This window comes from Agelaius phoeniceus, chromosome 4 (assembly GCF_051311805.1).
Source record: "Agelaius phoeniceus isolate bAgePho1 chromosome 4, bAgePho1.hap1, whole genome shotgun sequence".
NCBI lineage: Eukaryota > Metazoa > Chordata > Aves > Passeriformes > Icteridae > Agelaius > Agelaius phoeniceus.
In genome coordinates, this window is record NC_135268.1 from 6,816,912 (window position 1) to 6,831,973 (window position 15,062).

The window sequence follows — 15,062 nt, forward strand, 5'->3', positions numbered from 1 at the left end:
AGCCCAGCCAGGGCTACACCCAAGATGAACCCAAAATGGTCACAAAATGGACAGCTGGTCATGGGGTCTCTCACTTTTGTAAATTCTGGTCCCTTTGCATATTAGAGTTAATTGTCCAGTTATAGCTTTAGGTTATGAAGTCCCATCCTTCTTGTTTTTCTCTCTTCAGTTCACGTTGTTTGTTGTTTGTGCTCTTGGGCCTGAGATTTGGATCATTTGTCCTTGGTCCCCAGCTAGAGAAGGAATTGTTTTGTCTCCCTGCTCTGTGAAGAGACCTCACCATCCCCTCATATGAAGCTCAGCAGTACAGAACCTAAAAAATATAAAAGCTAAAACCTGAGGCATCAGCAGTATAGGAAAATGAATTTCTGATAGCTTTGCTCTGAGAGACATCTAATGCTTGGAAGATATGCGCAAAGTTTTGTGTATTCTCCGGTTCTTCAGGCTGGTATCACTTGGTGGACTTTCACCTCTGACACACCTCTCCACACAAGGTTAGTATGCCACTTCCAGTCAGAGGAAGGGCTGGAATCATGCCAAGGTTGCTTTGTGTGCTTCAAAAACTGCCAGGCTTTTTTTGAGGTATTTATACTGGTCTTACTTAAAGTAAGTAGTCTTACTTACTTCTGCCTCATGAGACTCACCAGCAGCACCATCATGAAGACTTTGCAGAGACAGTTGAAGGTGGTAAAGCTGCTAAGTTGATGTTCTTATTTGTTCTAGAATTAAAATCACAAATCTATTTCAGAATATGATGATTTTGTGAATGATTTTAAAAGAAAATAGACCAAAAAACCCCACACCCCACTCTGCCTTACTCTGGATTAAATATATTCAAAATGAAAAGCATTTTGAATAAGGATACTGTCCATTTGAAAATTGTTTTAAATGTCCTATGTGGTCAGTGGTTTGATTTTTTAATTCAGAAGATTCAAAACTCACATTTTTGTATCCTCATCAAAAGCTTTATCAGAAATTCTCCTGACAACCCTATTAGTGATACATATGCAATCATCATCACACTGTATTTAATTGGGATAGATACAAGAGGCATAGCTGTTTCCATGAGAGTTTCCAGCTAAATTACATTTTTGATTGACTTACTTGAGTGGCAAATCTCCATTAGTCAGTTATATACTACATGCTGTGCTATCACTCTCAGGAAAGCAAAAACTCCATTAAGCATTACTAAAGCTCTCTATCAAACAGGTTTTTTCAATTGCATTCATTGCATAATTTCTATTTGAATATTCCCCCATTAAAAAAAAAAAAGAAACCAACCAAACAAAAAACCCACCAGAACTCAATAGTCTTTACTCTTTAAAGTATTATAGCAAAGAACTCAATAGTCTTTACTCTTTAAATTATTATAGTAAATGTCACTCTTTTTAATAAATAGTTTGCTCAAGTATTTTTCAAGTGTTACACAAATAAATAGTCTTCTTTTAATACTTGCAACTAATCTATGTTAGTTTACAAGTAATAATTCTGCTAAAATGAGAAGAAAGAAGATTGGATTACAAGTCCCTTTCCAAAAGAGCCAAATGTGTATATATGGAAAAGCATTAAAAAGATGAACTTTATATTAAAGTAAGCAGTATCAGTACATTTACCATATAAATACACTCCTAAGCCCATTCTTTGGTGAATGGTTACTGAAAAGACTGAAAAAGATCCATATCAAGTTAATGAATTCCACTCTGCTGACTTACAGAAAAGAATTTAAAATAGAAAAATCTATATATATTATTCCCAACTGCTTATTAGATAGACTTATCTATAATATATGTGTTAGGCACAAATTACATTAAAATAACATTTACAGAACTGCAAAGGAAAAGTTTCACAAGTTAGACAATGGGAGGGGGGAATGAAAAAAATCAAGGTTGGCTGAGTAACCTCAGCTCACCCCTTTAGCACAGGCAGTATTTTCTGATCTTTATAGAAACACATGACATAGCAAATGTTTATTATAACATAGCAAACGTTGGAAGCCAGTGCAGAAGAGCAATAGTAGGAAGTTGGGAGACATGGAGGAAGGATAGATCACTGACATTCCCCTTTAAGGTGCTACAAGAGTGATGCTACAGTACAGTCCTGAAGCCAGCAGAAAATACTGCTGCTTCATTAAACCCCAGACCTGGGAATCCACCAGAGGAATTTGTGGTTTGTAATTCCCAAAGTACAACATAATTAGGTTCAGTGTAATCTGCTTAACATCATAGGTGATTCACTGCCACTGTCAAGGTTAAATAAACCCCAAAACTCCCAGAAGAGTGGTGGTAAATCAGAGGTTAAAAGGTGGGGGGCTTAGAAACACAAAGCAAAGGTTTCAAAGTGTTGATGAATTTTTTTTTTTGAGGATCATGGTCACCAATTTGCTGAGAGAGAAAACTAATGTCTCTGGGCAAAAGGACTTTAAATTGGCAAGAAAGAATAAAGTCCTCAGGAAGGGGACAGGAAGAAATAGGAAAAACAAAAACCAAACAAAAACAAGCAGCCAGTACACAAGAAAATCAGTAAGATGTATCAATCAAAGAAAAAACAGAGGGCACCAAAATGGGATTCAGCAGGCAGGTAATTTAAGAGTGTTTCTAGATAGTGGCAAGAAAGATAAAATGCAAAACTCAGCAAAATGAAATAATGAGAAATAACGAGAATCATATGAAGCTACGTGAATTAAAATGTTCCAGTGAATCAAAATTTTCTGTTTGGGACAATAACAGGAAAACTCAGAAAACCTTACTGTGGGTTAAAACTAAATAATTGAAATGTTAGCAGAGGAAAAGCCCATGAGACAGAGGAGTGACTACTACATATGTACACACAGGAGGCATCCCCTACTCCAAGGTAACCATTGAAATAGGAAGGGAAATTATCTCTTTAAATCTCTGGGTGTAAATAAAAGCAGAGGGACAAAGAAAGGTTTCTCTAAAGATTATCAGCAAAACACACATGAGATGAAGTTCAGTAAGTGACAGCACTGAAATTAGCTGAAGAATCAGTAAAAGCAATATTAATTGTAATACAGAAATTATTTTAGTAATAAGATTAGACAGAGTAGAATCAATTATTCTCACATTCATTCAGCAGACCTGGTTCCTATGCACAGGGCAGGGAACATCAGGATCCTGGAAAAGGAAAACTCAAGGAAAAATGCTTTTAAATGCCCTGTCCCCTGGAATACCTGTAGGTGAAACTGTAGCTTCAATGGCCTGCAAATACCTCCTGATGTCATAAATTCTGCCCTTTCTGATGCAGGAGTCTCTTGAAGAACCAAATGTTTATCTTGTTTTGTATCCAAATGCAGACAACATCTTCATGCAGCTAGACTATCTCCCATGTCCAAGCATGTAAAGGCATTTCCCACTGGAAATTAATATTTATTCCCCTAAGGTTTATCTTCATTCTAGGCAATGAAGTTTTCTAAAAACATCTAAGAATTCTTTGGCTGTGTTTTCATTGTGCTCACTTTTCCCTGCAATCAGACATATTCTTAATTTTCAAGTTAATAGCATCAATCAATGGTTTTGCATTAGACCTCATTTTTTGTGACAGAATTCCACTTTAAAGTGGCCCTACACAGTGACCTGGCCACAGCCCTCTGTGAATTCAGCAAAGACCATGACCTCTTGCAGTTGTCCCTTATTGTGACCTCCTTAATTGCACATGTTAGGAGACACCAGGGAGTCAATAGCCATCAATCTCTTTACTCCATTCAGCTTTTAAGGCCACCAGAGAGTTGATTTTTACTCCTAAATCAATGACACTTAGGCATATTAAATATCTTCATAAACACAGAGCTTCATAAACAGCACTCTGACACTGAATAAATACTATTTTCTGGTGTGTTTCCTCTTGTATGCAAAGTCTGTGTAGAACAGCTGAGGGACTTCATGTATTTTTGTAGATGATCCTCAACAAAGTTATTACTTAGAGCAGATCAACAACGTTCTCTCTCTTTAGGAGTCACACTCTGATAAGACTTCTGATAAAATAAGATAAATAGATGAGCTGCAGGTTGCTCCACTGGATTCATGGCTCTATCTCTGCTAGAATTTTGACCAAAATCCAAGCACTGGCAGACAGCATTTCATCTTCTCCTACTCTATCAGATCTCTTTATTGCTGTCTAATTTCTTGCATATTCATTAGGCTGAGTTCTCTCAAGAACAAACTGTAACAGAGCAGAATACTTAGTGTACTGGTTTGTTTTGTTTTTTTTTTTAATCCTTCTACTGGGGAGAGTCACACATCAGAAGATTTGAAATGGGTGAAAATGACCTTGCACAGATCAGTCTAAGGTCTAGCTAGCTTTTCTGGAGCAATGCTGTGTGAAGAATTGTAGCAACCTACCTGGATAGCTCAAAATATTTTTATTTTTCTATTTTTTGAGGGAATGAGCTGCTGCATCTATAGAGAGAGTCAATTATTATTTCTCCTTATCAGGCCTGAAGTTCTGCCACCTAATACATCATGTCTTCCTGCATCTTTGTCATGGAACAGCAGATCTCATAACATTTCTTGACTCAGGATTTTTCATTTTGCTTTGGTGGCAGTTTTTTTACACAGAACTTGCCTATTTAAATTGGGATGCATTTTCTGGCTTGTGGAGCTCTGTTGTTGTCATGTGGTTTTACAAAAATGGAAGTGTCTCAGTTCCTAGATACCCTTACATAATAACATAATAAGTGTTCTTGTATATATATATTTTTTTCTTCTTTTTTTTTTTTTCTTAATGACCTATCACCATTTATTCTATGCATAAATATGCAGAGAGCATTTGTAAACACTGAACTCAACAACACTTTCTTGTGCTTCATTCACCTTAAGATTTCTACCTAATCTGTTGCACTTCTTCAATCTGAACTGAGGACATGACTACCTTCAATTAAGAATGAAGAATATTTTGGTTTACTCTGCCTTTTTTTTACTAGGAAGATGTATAAGGAAGAAACATTCTAACATTTTTAGCAACTTTTATTTAAAGTTGTTGTGTTTTTCTGCTCCTGTTTCACCACAGCATTAATCTAAAGGCTAAGTATACTTGTTACTGTAAAGCTCTGAAATTCTTCAATGAAGAATCAAGAATATTTTGGATTACACTGCCTTTTTCACCAGTAAGATATATAAGGAAGAAGCACTCTACCGTTTTTTAGCAACTTTTATTTAAAGTTGTTGTGTTTTTCTGCTCCTATTTCACCACAGTATAAATCCAAAGGCCAAGTATACTTGTTACTGTAAAGCATTAAATCCAAATCACAAATTTAAGCTTGATATTTTAAAATAGGTAGCAATAAGAATTATTTCATGACTACCAGACTTTAGGAGACAGACTTTAGGAGATGTTGAAGATTATAAAAATAATTGTTACCTTTAAGTTAATTTGATGCTTGATAGGAAAAAGTCATATTTGTAGTAGTAGGAAAAGGACTTCCTTCCTTCTGGTAAATCCCCTTTGTTCATCCTGCTCTCTGTGCCCACATGTTTCACTTCAAGCTGCTCTTCTTGACAACCAGGAAAAAAAAAAGGATTTTTAATCTGTGATTAACAGAATTTAGCTCAATATATACAGGGGCTTGCATATATTTTCAATCTTTTAAGGAAAACCTTGAAACCAGCTAAAGAGGTCATCAAATTCAATGTTTACACTTGCTCTCTGTATATTTATGCATATAAGAAATGGTGCTAGGTTTTTAAGAAGAGCTGTTCTATTAAGCTAAACTCTCCTACACTTCACTTTGCTTAGATACCATCAGCTTTCACCTCTCTTCTCTCTTTCAAATGTGTGTTGGGAGTCACATGGGATAGTACTCACTAAATTATTTCATGACATAATAATAGCAATTTAAAAGCTTTTAAAAAAGAATTTATAAAAATGTGTCTCTTTCCTAAATTCTTACTTTTTTCACAATTGTTGTGAAATCTAAATATTTTATTTCAATTTTCTCTGTAGAGAAATTTTGTAGGAATTGGAATTGAAAATTGATTGGTTTTGAAATTAATTTTTTTTTGAGATGCAATTTGCATATGCATTCAGTCCACTGCAACTAAAATTTTCCTTAGAGACTTTGAGTTTTTATAAACAGGAGATTTGGAGTCAAGTGTATTTATGCAACAATTTGGAGCAAGTTAAATCAGTTAAATTTTTATCCCAAAGTGGATACTATATGTCATCCTTCATGCGCTCTCTGTGAAGACAAAAAGGGAGAACAGAGGTCCTGTGTCAGCAGTAAGAAAACACCATATTTTTTGCAAATTTCAAACATAATTTCTACCTATCAAAAACTAAAACTGCTTCTGTTCATCCATGCCCCTGGTCCTTCTTTTGGCTCTGAGAAAAAACACCACAAATGACAGTTTTACTGTGAAGTTTCCATGAAAAAGTCTCAGAAAGGGGATTGCTTTGCATTATCCATCTACAATCCCATCGTCCTGCTTCTCCAGACACCACTTGGCTACCCTGCAATCCCTGAAGGAGAAGACTCATGGATCTATAGTGGAGAAAGCTTTATTATAACTGTCTAATGGGTGGCAATGAGGGCCATGGGATAGATGACTCACTAATCTCTTAACAAAAGATTTATGTCTCAAACACAACCACAAGCAATATATTCAAAGTGATTTACTAGCAGTGTGAAAAATGACAGCAACTAATTAAAATGAGAAGTACAATCCTGAAAGTGTTCCAATAATTTCCACTCATATATGTCTGGCATACAATCACAGGTAGCCACAGGGAGCATGCAGAGTGAGCACACCAAGACACGGCCACGTGTGGAAAATGGAAAACATTCCCACCTCCACACAGGCAAGTGGAGTGGAAGCAAGTTTTGTAGGCTGAGCACAAAATATACCTCTCATCAAAGGGCTGAGTACAGGAAACCTCCCCAAACAGCAATGTTGGTGTGCCTTTGTGTCATAGACACGTTTCATGAAAAATCCCTTCCTTAGGATTTTTCCTCCTGAGAAGCTGAGAGGCCTCAGCAACAAAATGTAAACATTGATTATCTGCTGCTGTGGAATGCAACAGGTGGATCTGGGATTGGCCCATGTTGGATGTTTCTAATTAATGGCCAATCACAGCCCAGCTGGCTCAGACAGAGAGCTGAGCCACAAACCTTTGTTATCATTCTTTGCTATTCTATTCTTAGCTAGCCTTCTGATGAAATCCTTTCTTCTATTCTTTTAGTATAGTTTTAATGTAATATATATCATAAAATAATGAATCAAGCCTTCTGAAACATGGAGTCAGATCCTCATCTCTTCCCTCATCCTCGAATCCCTTGTGAAAACCTCACACCTTTGTTCAGTTCTCCAAACACAGGGCAAAGCAACACGAGGTGGTGATAATTGTTGTTGAGTTTGGCTTCACTTCATAACAAACCTGTTGATAAACTGCCTGGTTGTATTACAACCAAGGTATTATCTCAGTGATATGAGTCAGAGCACTTAAATAGATAATAATTTCTTTGTGACAGAATCTCACCTACTCTAATGTAGAGGTTAACTTCACAAGCCACAGTGTAAAGAATCCTGTCATTAACTGCAACAATTACAAACCACAGATCAAGCCAGACCCTGAAAGGAACTGCAAACACCTTTACAGTCAGTCCTGTTACAGTCTAAGGACAGGGAAACAGGAATCACCAGATGAAAACTGTTAGAACAGCTATGTCAATCCATATGACACAAGGTTCAAATCATGCAGAACAATTATTGTGTTATCAGACACAATATTGTGTTATCAGAGTTGTTGAAATGCTTTAAATTCTGTCACCAAAAATTTGTTTCACCACAGATTTAACTGCATACAGAATGATTGGGTTTAAGATGTTCCTTGAGTTGCATGGACCTGTAACCTACATTTAAGTATTCAGCATATATCAATAGAAGTTCATAAAACTCAGGCCTAAAATAGCAATGCTGATAAAAAAATAAATATATGGTTTTTTAAAAATTATGTTTCCCTTTCCAAACACAGTCTATGAAGGCACATATTTGTCCTTCATAAATAATTTGGGAGACTGAAACATGAGGAGGAAGAAATACTTCTGAAACCAGAAAAAAAATCATCCTATGGAAAAAAAATAAATATGAAGATAATTGCCTGTAAGAGGAATGTCTTTAATTTCTGCAGCAGTGAAGTTCCTCAACAGAATGGAATAATATTCAGAGGATCTTTGATCTTTTTATAAAAAGGATGGGGTGACGTTGCTGAGAGCAGAACAGACTTGATGACACTTAGCCGGTCTGTCCAGCTGATGTTAAAATAAAACCAACTTAAAAAAAAAGAGAGACTACTCTTTTAAGAGGACCACAAGGAAAATAACATGTTAAACAAATTGTTCATGAATAAATAAAATATTGTGCAGAGGAGTAATTTAAGTCCTGTATAATCCAGGCTGAGTTAGCACTTTCATTTTGAAATGTCTGTGCTCAGCTTTAGAAGGAAAACCCTCAGCACATTTTGGGCCAAACACAAAATTCTTGTGCTTTTCCACTTCTTCTAACACTGACCCTTGGTGTTTTCAGGATATGCTGGTACCATATTTTCCACAATTCATTTTGATTTATGTTCACATTATCAGATACCTGTCCTTCAGATAAAATTTTGTCACTGGTTATTTTATTCATGACCAAGTCTCTTCATCTGCCTGGAAACACTGAAGTCACACTGATGTCCAGTAAAATTTCTGGATGTGGCTGCCACATTGATACCTCTCCACACTGACTAAATTAATTCAGTATTCTTCTAATAGTTGCAAAAATTAGGTCCCTTGAAAACTATCTGAAAGAAATGTTCATTCATTTAGTTGGGTCTTTTCACAGTGCATTAACTTACAGGGGTTGTTGAGGGTGTGATGCTTAAAAATAAGACTGCATGAAAATATCAACTTTTGACTAATCATTAACATCTTTTCAGCCCAAAGTTTATGCCAACAGTAAACTGGGGTCATAATCATGAGCTCAAACACATCTTCATAATATATTACACATTTCAGCAGAACCTAAGGAAGTAATAAAGTACTTAAAAGTGGTTGCATTCTCTTTCATTGGCTCAAAACTACTGCCTACTATTGAATTTTGTGCTATGCACGTTCTTCTCTTCTTCTTCTCAATCTCAGAAAAAAAACCCACAAAAACAAACAAAAAAACCCAAATAAAAAATAATCCCCCCCAAAAACCCTCAAAACAAAACAAAAACAACAAAAAACCCCAAAAATGACAGCAACAAAAAAATCCCAACCAAACCAAAAATCCTGAAAAACATAATTTCTGGACTAAAAATTCCTTTCTTTTCCAACCTTCAAACTTCTCAGATTTGTCCATGAGCCACAAGTGCTCAGTTGGATGTTAAATACCAGTCTATGTGCTTAAAATAAAATATTGCTTAAAGTCAACAAGGTGTCTTTCAGATATATTCCAATATCTTTCAGTATAGCAGAGGTTCTCAGATATATTCCAATATCTTTCAGTATAGCAGAGGTTCTACCTATTTAAGCTAGAAGTGGGTTTGTTTAAACGGCAAAAAATTATCAGCATCACAGCATTACTCACCAGTGCCTGAAGAGTGCAATTCTTTTTCCTTCTGAGAGTTCACAGCTTGTTGTTGTCATTAAAGCTTAAGTTTCATTAAAGAGTGGTCTTAATTTCCAGGTATTTTTTAAAAATAGCGCTCGCAACATTTGCATTATTCTTCAGAAAAGTTCCTAGTTAATTGAGTCATCTCATACTTGGGTCCTCTGGCCCCCATTTGGTAATATTTTAAAGCAAATATGTGTTGAAGAAAGGGTTCACTAAGTCATTTCCTTGGTAACATAATTTCTAATGATTCATATAATCACGCATATCTTTTTAAATATATTCTGAGCAATAAACCATGATTGAAATTAAGTAAAATACACTCTTAAGGTTGATTTAATCTCTTTTACTAAATAACCATTAAAAATAAAATTCTCTCCCAGGATGCTCAAGTCAAAATGACAAACATGATAATAAACATTTGGTAATAAAAATAAATTAAAAATCAAAGCTTTATGATGTATTTTCCTATCAAAATGAAAGTGGCAAATTGAAAACAATAACGATGCTCATCCACAGTTACAGTTCCAGCAGAACACTTCAGAGTTTGATTTACAATTAGCAGCAGCTTGAAAATGAGCCGTAATTTTACATTTTAAACTGCTACTGCTCAATCCATCAAGTATTAAAATCTTGATGTTGATTGATGGCATTCTCTCATGCTGTTTCTCTTGATGAAGCTGCACAGAAACTGAAGCAGCAATATTCACCATCCTAGGAGTTTGCACACCTCTGTTCCCAGTTCAGTTGTTACCACTGTGTTTATGTGCACCAGGTATTTTTTTGGTGGTTTGACAAATTTTAGTATCTTCACCAGGATACAAGTGTAGGACACAAACTTCAGTGGCTTTCAAGCTGATATTGGTACAGGTTTCCAGCAGCTGGAAGAAGTGGGCTGAATACAACCAGCAATCAGTTTTCCAGCTGCCATGCTGGTTCCTAAGAAGCTGCAGTGACCCAGAGATACAATTTGGTTTTCTTATGGAAGCTTCACTGCCATGACAGGACTCAGGGACTAAGATCCCTTGGAGTTTTTATCCCTGATGCACAGTGAAGGGACAAAACCAGTAAAATACTGCCCAGTCCAAGCAATTTCCCTAGTGGCATTTCAGGTTCACTCCTCCTGCTCAGTTTGTCTCAGTTTTTGAGGTTTCACCTCCCATCCAAACTGCTGTTGCAGTGGGTTATACAAACTCTGCATGTTTTATTCACACTGACCCACTTGCTCCTAGCACCATACCTTATAATGGCCACAGAAAGAGCCTAAACTGCCTTTCCATGCTTTTTCACTTATTATTATTATTAGCTTCCATCTGGGTTTGTAGAGTGGCAAAAAGAAACTAGAAATTAGAAAATATGCATATCCTGAAAATAGTACCTGTAACATCAGTTCAGACTCTAAGCAATGCAGTTTCCTTTAATTTGCAGAAAAACAGTGAACCATAAACCTTTTTTACTGCTATTTCTTTTAAATGTGGATATCACCGAGAACATTTCCAGCTTGGATATTTGGAAAAACACCCAGTCCAGTTCATAAACTTTTGACCTGTGGGGATGACTAGGACTAAAAACTTTCTTCCATGAATATTTTCTGGAATTTTTAATGCATAAGAATAACAGGCACAGACACTCCTATTAAATAACAAAAATACAAATTAAAAAAAAAAGAAAAGACTACTTATAAATATCACCATAGTTGCAGGCTATTTCATACCTTCATTCTTTAATACTAAACAACATCTAGGTGCTAAGCTCTCCTAAAAAAGACACAGTTATTTGAATTGGAAAAAACACATGATTTTTTGCCATATGTAATATTATGTAAAACTGAACTTCATGTGAAATATTTAATTATAATCTTTTATAGCTTTAATAAAATTTTAAATGCATTTAATGATAGGCAGAAATGCCATTGTATCTTAAATATTATTTACTCATTTGAAGTGGCACTCCTAGACTATAAAAAATAATTAAAGTATAAAACCAAATTAGTAAATATTACACAGGCTATTATACAAACTGACAAATTGATTTTGTGCATTATATTGTGACTGGATTAATTAGTATAAAATAAACAATTAAACTGTTAATGGCTCTGGAAAGATTTTATTTTATTTTGAGCCTGTTCCAAATCTTCAAGAAATGTGAACATCACCTTCAGTGGATGGATGATAAGATCTTTCATGCTTTGAAAACAGCTCTTGTAAAAATTTTCAAAGGAATGATCCAGGTCTTAAAGTGGGAATATGGAATGGCTGTGACTAAACAAACAAGAAAACACCTTCAGGGCTTAAATCGGCTACACCCTTTTGTTTGAAGTGACAAGGCCTATCATTAAGAAGAAAAATTTTGCTTCTCCAGCACAACAGAGACACCAACAATGCCTTCTCCCTTTTTCTTCCCTCCTGTTATTACCTTTTCAAGTATAATTGATTTCACACATTTCTGAGGAGCCTGACTTGAAAGCCGCTTGTTTCCCCAATAACACGCCCAGCCCTGAACACATCTGATGAAAGTATTCCACATCCCCAACCACTGCTCTGTCTCTCTAGCAAGTTTTTCCTTCAGTAAAATGCTTCCTAATATAAAGATTTCTTTATGCTGTTTCAGGGTAAATATCTATCTATACACATATATTGTTTTCCTCCTTTAATTTATCACCGTTTCCTAATCTTTCTCAAAGAAACAAAAAAGGAAATGGCTGTTAATTGCTGGGAGAAAATCTGATTTGCAGCATGCACACAGAAGTTACATAGAGTCCTGTAAGGCCCTAAAACTTGCACTGAGAGACTTTTTAAAGGGCTTTACAATTATTCATGTACTCTGAGTTAGAGGCATGGGAGAAATACTGACAAGATATTCTCAAGAGGTCAAAACAACAATAAAAACTTTAGTGGCAACTTTAGAAAATCAGAAAACTTTGGCAAAAAGTTGCTCTAAAAGAGCAGCATTCAATCTACATAAAACATTTCTCGAAGCATTAACTTGACCCATTCAACTGGGCAAATTCTAAGCCTGTTTGATTTTAAGTTACTTAAAAGTTCTGAGGAGAAAGAATTAGAAGAAGAAAGAGAGAAGGACAGAAAAGATATAGAAAAGAACAAATATAGCTAGCAGTCCTGGTTCCAGCAGTGTTCAGCTGACAGAAATTCCAAGAGGAGGTAGGGTCAAGACATATGGTCCTAACTTTCTATTTCTAATATTCCATAAGTGTACTACAAGAATTCTATCAAAAGAAAAAAAAAAAGAAAAGAGGGGGGATAGGGGGAAGAAAGCAGTTTCAAAACCTAGACAAAAATGGAAAGAAAACATAGGAAACTAAAAGTCCTCCAAATAGAAAAAATATGCAATCAGAGCTGCACACGGGTATGGATGATTGCCTGGAAAACCCTGGTGGCAGTAGGGAGGACACTGTAGCACGAGTTGCCCATGTAAGGAATAAAAATACTCTTATGAAGTGTTGAGCATGGCCTGAAATCCATGTGTGAACAGCCTGACAGGTTCTAATGCTCAATTTCCCTTTATTAGCAGCATATCTGGACATACAATAAGGGTTAAACCCATCAGCAGGCAATAACTGACACAGGCAGTAGCACATGCATGCAGTATCATGTGCTAAAAACACATGCTGCCTCAGAACTCAATAGCCAGGTGGATTTTGGTGTTCTAAAAATGCCTAAATTTGTGTCTCCACATGCATTCAGCGGTGCCATGTGAAGGCTAACCTAGAACAGAGACTAGACAGAGATAAAGAATAAAGTAGGGCTTTATTAGGAGGCTTCAATAGATCCACCTTGGGTAGCACAAGAGCCCAGCCAAAATGAACCCAAAATGGTAACGAAAAATGGACAACTGGTCATGGAGTCTCACACTTTTATAAGTTCTGGTCCATTTGCATATTGGAATTTGAAATAGGAGTCTCCTTGAGCCAGGTCTCATAAGATCTTTGAGATCTATTTCACACCCACGATCGCTCAGCTACCTTAGAAGGCATAAAATCAGCAGGATGGCTTCTGTGGCAGCGTTGGAAACAAAAAGGTTTTAATAAAAGGCAAAATAACAAAACTCTTTACAGAGAAAAAACAATTCAGGTGCAAGAGGCCCTCCTGCCCCTGGTAAAACATCTCACAAAAGCAATTAGTTTCTTCATTCTATTCTTTTTCTAGTAAATTGCTCAGGTGGGACTTTTTTTGTCTCCTGTCCAATTGGCTATCCTTAAGTTTGAGGTGAAGTCCCCCAGGCCTATGAGATGCCTTATTCACCTAACTGGGGAGAGAAATTTCTGGGCTTCTTTCCTTTTTAAGGGGACAAAGATAGTTTTGTCACTCTGTCAACAGGGACCACATTCCTATGGGAGTTAATTGTCCAATTATAGCCTTAGGTTATTAAGTTCCATCCTTGTTTTTCTCTCTTCAGTTCACCATGCTTTGTGCTGAAATTTGGATCATTTGTCCTTGGTCCCCAGCTAGAGAAGGAATTATTTTGTCTTCCTACTCTGTGAAGAGAGCTCACCATCCCTTAATATGAAGCTCAGACCTACACACTAGAGCAGAACAGAATCTGAAAAAATATAAAATCTAAAACTTGAGGCAGAAACTCTGGGCTGTGTGTTCAGGATGATGCTGGTGAGCCGCAAGTCGTGGGCTAAGACAGGCAGACATCTGCCAGCCATGGAACGAGGGACAAAAGGTGATTCTGACAGGAAGAATGCAGGACCTGCATCCATTCCCTCTCACCATCCCCAGAAACAAGAGTGAAACAGCCAGCTAGACCCCTGGGGAGCAGGACGAAGCAAGAAATGTGACAAAACCACAAGACATGAGAAAGAAAAGCCGAGGCTGTCAAGAATATGACAGAGCCTGCAACTGGACTGAGAAAGCTCCAGAGAAATTACAAATCTAAATACTACAGGGCAAGCAAAGCAAAGAAGGAGTTGTTAAATGCTTCCAAAATGCAGATGAGATCAAGAAATCCCCAAGGAACAGCAGGTGCTTTTACAAAAAGCAGAAGCTTTTACTAAAAAAAAAACCAAACAAAACAAACCTAAATTAATAATGTCCATGTAACTGATGAGAAAAAAATAGGTTGATATGAAGCATTATGACTTAAAAAAAAAAAATCTAAATTAATAATGTCCATGTAACTGATGAGAAAAAAAAGTAGGTTGATATGAAGCATTCTGACTTTAAATTTGTGAAATAAGCATTTTATCGCTACCCACAAATTCCTCTGAGTCAAAAACTTATTCTTTTAATTATGTACTGATGACACTGAGACTGAAAGCCATCCAATCATCCTTGCTCCCCTGTCATGACAGGAAAGACATCCTGTGTGACATATCCAGCCATACAATCAAGATATCTATCAAGAACTTTAATAAAGCAAAATCTTAAATGCCATTTTTTAATCAAGAAATTAGTGTTTATGCTTGTCTACCCATTTCTCAATGTGCACTTTCATTTACTCTTTTTTTTTTCC

The 15,062-nt window shown here is 36.3% G+C and overlaps 1 long non-coding RNA gene across 2 annotated transcripts in view; it reads right to left on the reverse strand.

Moving 5' to 3' along the window:
• Window positions 1–15,062, reverse strand: part of LOC129120190 (uncharacterized) — a 33,882-nt gene that overhangs the window by 6,647 nt on the left and 12,173 nt on the right. Inside the window, exons 1-3 of one of the 2 annotated variants that reach the window (XR_013181759.1) lie at window positions 9,561–10,232; window positions 5,374–5,506; window positions 645–719 (exon numbers count right to left, since the gene is read on the reverse strand). This is a non-coding gene — a long non-coding RNA (uncharacterized LOC129120190). Of the gene's footprint in view, window positions 1–644; window positions 720–5,373; window positions 5,507–9,560; window positions 10,233–15,062 lie in introns of those variants that run through there. The other variant, XR_013181760.1, reaches the window with a different exon arrangement.